The 9,349-nt window shown below is 33.4% G+C and overlaps 1 pseudogene; it reads right to left on the reverse strand.

Moving 5' to 3' along the window:
• Nucleotides 1–205: 205 nt before the first annotated feature.
• On the reverse strand, nucleotides 206–4,462 carry LOC114423762 (annotated as a pseudogene).
• Nucleotides 4,463–9,349: the final 4,887 nt, after the last annotated feature.

A 9,349-nucleotide genomic window follows, 5' to 3' on the forward strand; every position in this document is an offset into this window, starting at 1 on the left:
GTTGCCCTCAAGATACTAATATAATTTAAATTTCTTAAAACTAAAACATTATCATTTAAGATTTTACATTTTTTATTTATTTCAAATTAAAAATTAATTAAATTTTATAATATAATAGCATATTAATAATCACGAGTTAAATTTAAAAAATAATAATATAAATCCAACATAAGTAAAAACTACACATTATTTAGTTTTTAGTATTTTATATGAATAAAAAATTATTTTTTTTCATATAACACATTCATATATCAATCAAATCAATCTAACTATACATGATTCAAGATCAGCCCATTTGTTTACTGAGCTGGATTTTTTACAGAAATTCAATTCATTTAATTCCTGAACCAACTTAAATAAATTAACCTGTCAATTCTTAAACTAATTTTGAGTTGATTGGATTCATTGTGAAGCCTTACTGGCATGTTTGGTATTTAAGGTATCATGCTCCCTTCTATTTGTTGCTGAGTTTGCCACGAAGGTCCCTCTCTGTCCCAGCCTTGTATTGTGCCCATACGGACAACTCAATATAACTTGTTAAACCATGAATTTGGCGAAGATTCTCCCAATCTTGCTGGCAGAAAAGCTTCCCTTTCTAGAGATAACTGAAGACTTTGAACTATCCTCAACATAGAGGCCCACAAAAATGGTGCAGAACAGAAGGCATAAGCAAAGACAAACAGAGCTCTCACTACCCCATCAGGATACCAAGGAAATGCCATGACCATAAGTGCCCCAATAATTCCAAGCCATGGTACCAAAACTGGTAACATTGGTAGCATAAAGACATTGATTGCAATTGAGCAAAGTGCAAAGGTACCAAGCAAATACAGGATCCAACCCAGAAGAGGGTGAACCGTGTGAGGAATGGTAAAGAATGGTGTTACGTAAGCAGCAAGGATGCACCACAAAGCTACTAATTTGAGGCTGTTATGCACAAGGTTGATGCTCTTATCAGAGCGCCTATAACATAGCTTTGAGAAGCTTGGCCTTGCCAAACGCGTCATTGCTATTACTCCCAGATATATTGCAGATTGGACAAGTATCACAGCCATCTCAGCACCATACCTGCACCAATGATAGATCAATTTTACAACAGCTTTCATAATGCAATAAAAAAATGATTAAAAAAATGCACATAATGTTGCATAGGTAATCTATCACTTTAAGATATTTTCTGAAATCCTGTTTTTCAGGTATTGACCCCCTTAATGGTTTGTTGTTAGAAACTCTTAATAAAATTAGAGAACACCAAAACTGATTAACCCCCTTTGAACTTACCCTAAAGTTTGACGGCGTTGTTCGTGCCACTGGAGGCCTAATGGCAGAAAAGGCCATGACCACCAATACCATGGCTTCAACCATGGTGCCCCTGGGAATGTGATCACGCTATTTGGTCCACAGGGTACGCTCCAGCGAAGTTTAAGATCTGTAGTCAAGAAGGATATTAGTACAAACTTAGATTTCACCATTCAAAAGTTTATTATATATATATATATATATATATATATATTCAAAGAACTTACAGTAGTAAGAAGCATCCATTTGATAACCTAAAGGAAGCCTATATGTTCCATCAAGCTTGGTGCCATTTGCAGGTGGATGAAACATTGGCTTATCAAGCAACAGCTAGCTATAAAACCCTGGAATGCACCATCTGGATTTTCTCTCCCATTCTGTAATTCATGAACCATGTCCTTGAACACGACCATTGACGGCTGCCAGTATCAAATATTAGAATCCATGTTACACAGGTCAATTATGATGGTCAAAGAATTTAATTCCTATGTATTATCAATATAAATTTCTTTTACATTATCTATCAATTAAAAATCATACTGTAAAAAGGTATGGAGTGTATATACAATAGTGCATATAATGAAGTGTGTATGGAGTTAGTTACATTGCATTTAAAACATTATATACTAGTATATATAGGTAAATATTGTTACCTGCTAGACGGAGAGGCCAGTATGGAAGACGCAAGGATTGATAAAGACCGCACAGAATTGTCCACATTGAAATAACTCATCTGTGTTTTGAAGGAAGAGATTGTCAGCATCCAGCATGACAATCCTGTCATAGTCCACTAAGCTCCATGCATAGAGTTTGTTCAATGATAATTTGAATCTCTTGTCAAAACTATCTTGATGCTTGTAGGGGTTGTCCATGTTTTCCACCCTTACCACTTTTGCACCATCTTCTTCTTCACTGATAAAACCCATAAAAACCAAACAGTGGTATTAATTTCCCCGACTCAATAAATGCTCAATAATGGCACCGACCAAACAACAAAACTTGGAAACGTGTGAGCCCTACTCTCATAAAATTGGCTGGCTGATTGGATGCATCAAAGTGTGCGTCCATTAAACTGGGACATCACAGAACTATAGTTTTGAAAATTAAAAATGGAAAAACTATGGGCAGTTCTGGAAATTCGTGACAGTAACATGTAAGAATTGCTTTTACTAGTTGGTGAAAGTGAAAGTAACTTCACTATTTGGCAAAGGGATATTCATGCCTTCTCTAATTATTCATTTGACAGGTAAAAAAAATAATTTTTCTTATAACAATTCGTTGCTATTATTCTTATTGATTATGGAAATTTTGTATTTTTTATATCTTCTAGATATTAAAATAATTTGATTTTTTATTTAATATTTCTATAAAATATTAAGAAGATGAACGAGAGAATATTATAAGATGAAGATGAAACATTACTCAACAATAAATAAATTAGTTGCAAATTGTTATCACTAATTTTTAATTATCAAATAGAAATATTACACAATTTAATACTAGTATTGAAAAGAAATTAAAAATGAATACTCAATAGTAACAAACAAGTGTATGTGCATGGCAAATTAGTTCTAGTGGAATTATGAAATGAAGGTTGACCGTCCGAAACCCCAGCACAGCCCAACCAGCCTTCCCTGTCCCCTGATGTAATGAAAGTGGAGTCATAGGTTGTTTAATGGTAGGCACAGCAGATCAGGTGGTCATACAATAATGCTAGATTGCTAGTAACATAACTGTTTGGTTTGGTGCCACCAAAAACTACTAGAAGCAGTACATAAACAATTCGTTCAAACCGTCCTTTGCAACTCTTGTACTTAACGCGCTAACTTAATTTAAATTAAATCATCTCTAATTAACAACATACTACTCTTATAAATATATTTTTTATCATTGACTCAAATTTATTAAAAATAATAACTTTTTGAGTTTTGCTTACTAGTATTTAATTGTCCTCTCTTCTAATTTTATAGTAGTTTTAAAAAAACTAATTAATAATAAAGAATGTATAAAAACAATGTATTATTAGCATTCTTCAAAATTTTGTATTATACTTTCAATCAACTATAAAATCATTGTGATATAAAAAAATTCAAACTGTGAACCAATAAAAAAGTACTGTCAGTATAGTTTTAAAAAAACATGATAACCTATAATGAGATAACATACTCTATATATATATATATATATATATATATATATATATATATATATATATATATATTAAATTCTCAATTAAATAACCCTCATTTAAGTTAATAAACAGAGAAATATTCATAGTAATATTAAAGTAAGGATTAATTGGATTTTAAGTAGACCGAGCATTGCTTGCTGGGAATGGAATTTCAATTCAACCTTCACTAGCTCAATGGACATTATTAATCTAAGGATAAATAGTAATTTGTGTGCGATGATAAATTTATCAGTGATTCTTTTTTTTAATGATAATTGATAGAAGTTAATAGATAAATGAATTTGTTATATTTTTTTAGCTTTTCATCTTTAAAAGATAAATTCCACCTTCAGAGAGATGAAAATAATTATCTAACCTAATAATAATAATAATTTACTAGTTTAATTATTAGAAGGCTAATTCCCAAATACCGGTAGCTGTGATGTGACTACATTACCGAAGGAAGGCTCTGGCTTCATCCGAAACATAGGAAACAGCTACACTACTCTAATACTACTAATCGAAGGAAACGCTACGCCGTAAAAACCAAGGAATAAATCCAAAAATATATAAATATTAAATATTAACAATTAAGAGGGAAAAAAAAAGGAAAAAGGAAGTGTGTTGTTGACGTACATCATCGTCGCCTAAGCGTTCCTCCTGTACGACGTCGCTTTGGTGCAGGGTAAATGCCACAGCCCTACTATGCCCAATAACAACAAGAGCATCGTCGTCGACCATCTCAGAAAAGCTGCTGCATTGCGACCCATTTCGCCAAAACGAAAGAATGAAACTTCGAACAAGTGGTAGGGGGAAGGCGGAGTACGAAACGAAGGGGTTTTATGAGAGAGAGAGAGAGAGAGAGAGGACTTTTTCATCAACAATCAATGAGGACAAAGCAGAGGAGGCAGAAGTAACAGCTTTTAAATGGTAGTAGCTAGCTAGGCCGGTACGCGGTAGCTTACACTCGGCACGAACGAATCAACTCACGAAAGAAAACGCTTTAACACGCGACCAAAGTTTACTAAGATACCAATAAATTTATATTTTGGCATCATTATGTAATATTCTTTTTTCTTGTAATCCTCAAGGGGATAAACACAAGTTTAGATTCTACAGTACAAAATATAATGTGCTGGTTATTAGTACATGTTAAATTAGCAGATATTTGTGTTGTCTCTCGGTAAAAATGTCTATGAATTAATCGTGACATATATGTTTTATGTTCTCGTCTGGAGTTTTTCTAGGATTTAGAATTGTCTAACGAGAATATAAAATGTATTTTGTCTCTACTCTTGATTCTTTCATATCTTACATAAAGACTCAAAATGCAATCTAATCGTATCTTATTCTTAAAATTAAAGAAATAATATATGATAACATATAGTAGAGATATGATGAGTTTTTACTTGTTATGATTATATATAAAATCTTTATATGATTTAAGTTAGGCATAATTATATTTTAATTCATTAGATAATATATCAATTTGTCCTAAGCAGTAAAGTAAAACGAAAGTTTGAATGTTGAGTCAATATAAATTTTGTTTGTACTTAAAGTTATATCTATTTAATTTTTAAGTAATCAATGAATTGATTTAGATATTTGTGAGACAAAACATTAAAAATAAATTGACAGAAAATTAAATTAATTGTCTATCATGTGCAAGGGAAGAAAAATAAGCGCTTAGAGCGATGAAGCAACGGTTGATTCAGGATATGGATTTATTGGGGTTTAGCCTACCAAAATTATTATCGATGAAATGCTAGTAATTTTTCTCTGTTTGATATTATTATAATTATCACTTACATCTACTCATATACTTTAGCTATGATTTCTCACATGAAAGAGCCTAATTTACCTAATTCCTCTCCTAATCCCTTAAGAGATAAATTAGTTAAATTGCATTGTTAATGAAGATGCATTCAACAAGCTAAATAGCACTATTCTATTTCTAAAGATGAGTAATTTAGATGTCACTTTCCAGATCTTAAGAGATAAATAATTTCCAATGCCTAAATCTTAAAACATAGCATGAATAAGGGTGATCAAACCACAAGCGTGAAATTACGCACATAAAAGAAACAATGAAACTGAAATAATAAAATAGATAATAAGAATCATTACATCAAAAGTGTTTGGTTGAAAGAAGGTGATGAGGAGTGAAGAAGGTGAAGAAGAGTAGAGATGGAGGGATGAAATGGCTCCTAATGGGTGATTTCCCTTCTTCTTGCACGAGCCCTAGCCTTTGCTCTCTAGAATTTTCAATAATTTTGTGAAAGATGAATGAATAATGAATAATCCTCCTTTTTCCTTTAAAATGTAATTTTGTTCTGTTATTTTTTGCAACCTCAAGCTAAGCATGACTGCACGCGACTCGTGCTAAGCGTATATTCACATGATGTGAGGCTTTCCATGTGACTTCTTAATGCTAAGCGAGTGTTGTTCACTGAGCGATTGTGTCACGCTGAGCACGTATGGAATGTTGAGCGAGAGTATCCAGACCTTCAACTTCTCTTCCAAGCTTTATTCTATATTTTTGCAACAAATATAATTCCAAAACAATATAAATTTACCAGTTTAAACACCTATTGAACAAAAACTTAGGTGATTCCAAAATTTTGATTATTCACACACAAAAAATATAAAAGAGGAAAATTTTGACACTTTTTTATATTTTAATTACAAATTATACTTATGCACAACAATTATCATTATAATAAGTGACTATCCTAGATACATACAGAAACCGTGATCCTAATGTCTATTCTCGGTTGGAGGCTGAACGACATAAAGCATTGGTCTTTTTTGGCCTAAAACGATTGGAGAGTACATACTCAAGGCTTCAGTGCATAACATGAAGAGGCTAGAAGAGAGATTTGGTCGACATGCATTCGACTAGAGGATACATAATCCCCAGCCTTGGAGAGCATAACGTAAAAAGTCTAGAAGCGAGACTAAGTCGATATATACCCGATCAAAGGGTACATAACCCTCGGTTTCAAGTGCATAGCGCGCAGAGTCTAGAAGTGAGGCTAGGTCAATATATACTTGATAAAAAGTACCCCCCTCCCTCAAACTTAAGTGCAAAGAGCCAACAGGCTAAAAGCAATACTAGGTCAGCATATACCCAACAAGAAGGAGAAAAGTCACAACCTTCATAATGGTTCTTAAAGCTACATTTTAATTTGAATGCATCACATGTAGCACTATAACTCACGACTTTTCCTTGTTGTTCATGCCTAGTGGAACAAAGGGACGCAGTAAGGTTGTACGCAATTGTAATCATTATGACTCTTTATTTACTTGAGGCCATGCACCCCCTATCTAAACATCTATAAATATTTGTTCGTTGTTAGAAACCCTATTCTCATTTTCACTTCCCCACTTGTGTTTTGTGCCTTTTGGTCAAACTTTCTAGCATGACAAATACGGTGGTGATTGTGATTTCCAACACAACAAAGACAGTGGTTGGTGATTTCTGGTGTGGTACTTTGCAACATTCCAAGGGTACGATTCCAAGTTTGTGATTCTCTATAATAAAATGGAAACATGCATGATTTTGTTGACACAAAATGAAACATAAAAGTTATCAAGTCACGAATCCAAGTTCTACCAGTGAAAGAGACTAATCAAATGAATCAGCTAATGAATGAGGTTGATACGAGGGAGATTTGGGATGTGATGAAAAAGGGGTGGGGATGTCATGAGAGAGGATGGTGAGGGAATGAGGGAGAGGATTGGGGGTGTAGGAAAGGAAGGAGGGTAGTATGGTAATTTACAATTCTTTAGGGTGAGAATAACACCCCTGCTTCGGCCCAGGATGCATAAAGAAACAATATACCTATTATATGGACAATGTCCACCGTGTTAATTGGGTTGAAGGAAATTTGAACCAATTATGTGCATGTTTTGGTTTGAAATTGTTCTAATGCAAATGTAATAGATAAAAATAAAATAAAATCAAAAGTAAGAATTTTAATCCTTTAATAAAAGTACTTTTACATCAAAAACATTTTTTTTTATCTAATTTCTAAACATGCTCTGTATAGGCCAAGCCGTGGGAATTTTGATATTATAAATATTGTGTTTCATTGATACACGAGGTCAGGACATCTTTACGAATCACTTTCGGGCAATTTGTAATCTCAATGATGATTTTTTTCCAACTAGAAATAATTCCATGATCCGATCAATTACTTTTTAATTTTAGATTAATATATCTTAGACTTTGATTCTTAAAACTTTATTTTCTTCATTATTTTAATATTCTCATAGTCCTGTACAGTTTTATTAAGTGTCAAAATGAGTCTGCAAAGAAAAAGTATGAATAGTGGGATGGAACCAAATTTCCATTATTTTATTTTTTTTCAATTAAAATGTGTTAGTGAGGGGGGAAATCTAACAATTGAAAAGGAGAATCCTACTTTTTAAGATAAAGTTACCGAAAATACATCGAAAGTTACAACAAAGTACATGATTAGAAATTTTTTTAAATAATAATTTTAGTCATTGCCTTGCACTTTCGATTAACATTCTTCGTAATTATTTTAGAAAAATATCCCTCATGAGTCATGATACTGACGAAGAACTCGGAAAATATCCCTCATGTGTCTTTCTTTGATTTGGAAAGAATGCATCCATGAACCCTGTCGAATTGAATTCACGTATTACCTGGAACACATGCTCTTTTGCCCCATTTCTTTTCTGTCTCGATCAGGACAGCTATTATTTACTAAACGGCATAATAGTTAAATTGCATAAATTTATGGCATTTTTCCCCCATAAAATTTAGATAAGTTGGATCTGAGTCTTACCTGTCAATACAAGTTTGAAGATTCAAATAATGCTTATAAAAGTACTTAAAAAGTTATAGATTATTGACTAGCTAACAAGATCTTTACACTGATAAGGTGATTCAAATTCACGATCTTTGAGGTATAAGCTTGATCCAATTACATTGATATAAATCAAAAATGCATAACAGTGTTTACATTTAACCAAGAATACCAGTACTGTTTCCAAATATCATCAACTACGATGACATGAAAACAGAATGTGTGAAACGGACAAGTTGAGATCCAGACTGCAGATTATAGGATAACGAAGAAATAACAAAATGCATGAATTCATTTTAGTGATATGTAGAGCACATATGATATGAGTACTGCAACCTCTGCTAACTAATAACATTTATTAATCCAACAAAACAAGGGGAAAAAGAAGAAGAAAGTAAGCGACTATAGTGTGAGAGTTAAAAGAGTATTGAAGGTGTCCTGGTTGAGCTGTTCTTCTTGCTGTGTTGTTGGAGCAGTGGTGGTGGAAGTAAATGTTTGCAGCATCAGTCGGAAAGCTCGCTCCAACCTTGTACCATTCCTGTTGAAGACAATCTGCCCCAATCGAAAGAAGAAGAACCTCGTTGAGTAAAGTGCTTCTTCTCGGAACATCCTCAGACTCAATAAGAGCTTGAAGGCTATAGGACAAACGGTCCAAGCCACCACAGGGCCTACACTGTGTCTGGCAACATGCAAGTGGAACTTCGCCACAGCCACCATGTGCAACCCCATTTTCCGTTACTTACCACTGTACGTGCAGCTTCAAATTAACCAATATAATAATGAAGATAAACTTAAGGGGAAGATGATGAGAATTCCATGTCCATTTTGGTCATGTTTTTTTATGTTCGATTCTCCTTCGGGCCCTGCTTCTTTCCAAAGAGCATATCATAACCTTAGCATGTGGGTAAAGGCTGGTTTGGCTTAGAGAGATTTTTTCAGTGTCCCAGAGTTGTTATATATAATCATACAACTTTGCATTTGGGTGTGGAAAAAATAAACATGCGCGTATATATGCGTTCACCAAAAAATGAAGTACGTAATT

The sequence above is a fragment of the Glycine soja genome, chromosome 1, assembly GCF_004193775.1.
Source record: "Glycine soja cultivar W05 chromosome 1, ASM419377v2, whole genome shotgun sequence".
NCBI classification, from domain to species: domain Eukaryota; kingdom Viridiplantae; phylum Streptophyta; class Magnoliopsida; order Fabales; family Fabaceae; genus Glycine; species Glycine soja.